This window comes from Tachyglossus aculeatus, chromosome 8, assembly GCF_015852505.1.
Source record: "Tachyglossus aculeatus isolate mTacAcu1 chromosome 8, mTacAcu1.pri, whole genome shotgun sequence".
NCBI classification, from domain to species: domain Eukaryota; kingdom Metazoa; phylum Chordata; class Mammalia; order Monotremata; family Tachyglossidae; genus Tachyglossus; species Tachyglossus aculeatus.
Window position 1 is genome coordinate 15,318,237 of NC_052073.1, and position 889 is coordinate 15,319,125.

Below are 889 nucleotides of genomic sequence, written 5' to 3' on the forward strand. Positions count from 1 at the left end.
GCTTGACCTGCATATTTTACTGTTAGCATTTTTGATTTGTTGAATTTTCACCAGTTTTCACTGTTGATTGGGCTATATTCCTGTTGCCATATAAGTCTGCCCTCTCCCATTTAAACTGTGGGTTTCTTGTGGGATGGGAACTGAGTGTTCATTTGATCATCATGAAATTTACCCCACGACATATTGCTTCTTTGGACATTGTGAGTACTTGGTGTTATTAATAATAATAACAGTAATACTAATAAGACCAAGAATTACATGGAGAGTGTTAATATCATCCCTTTAACATTGCTTGTTCATCCTGATATTTTTACTTCTCTTTCCTTTTTCTGTCCTTTGTTTTATGCCTCTGACCCTTAGCGACGCCATGTACACATCTCTCCCAGAACGCCCCACCTCCATCTGCAATCGTTCTGGTAGCGTATCCATAGAGTTTTCTTGATAAAAGTACAGAAGTGGTTTACCATTGCCTCCTTCCTCACAGTAAACTCAAGTCTCCACCCTCGACTCTCTCCCATGCTGTTGCTGCCCAGCGCGGGGGAGTTTTGACTTTTAGCAGATTGCCTTCCATTCGCTAGCCACTGCCTAAACTAGAAATGGAATGGATGTGTTTCTGCTTGACTCTCCCTCCCATAATCAAGCCTGGTAGAGTACTGGAAACTCTCCAGGTGCGACCCTGAGAGGGTTTTGGTGTTCTTACCTGTTCCCAATTAGGTGGATCCAGGAGTGAAAGAATTTTAAAGAGGTTCAGTGACACTGAACCCTCATCTTCCCTTATAATTCCCCTCCAAAAGTCGTCTACATTGTTATCATTGTTGTCTTTTTCATTGAAAACATCTGCATTGCTGGTGGGAATAAAACAACTTGCTAGCCCAAAGGAGCATGGAAA

General features: G+C 42.0%; 1 non-coding gene across 1 annotated transcript; it reads right to left on the reverse strand.

Annotated features, from left to right (window-relative positions):
* Positions 1-548: 548 nt before the first annotated feature.
* LOC119931963 lies at positions 549-686 on the reverse strand. The gene has a single exon (XR_005452256.1). It is a non-coding gene; the product is annotated as a small nucleolar RNA SNORA7 (small nucleolar RNA).
* Between the last annotated feature and the right edge of the window lie 203 nt (positions 687-889).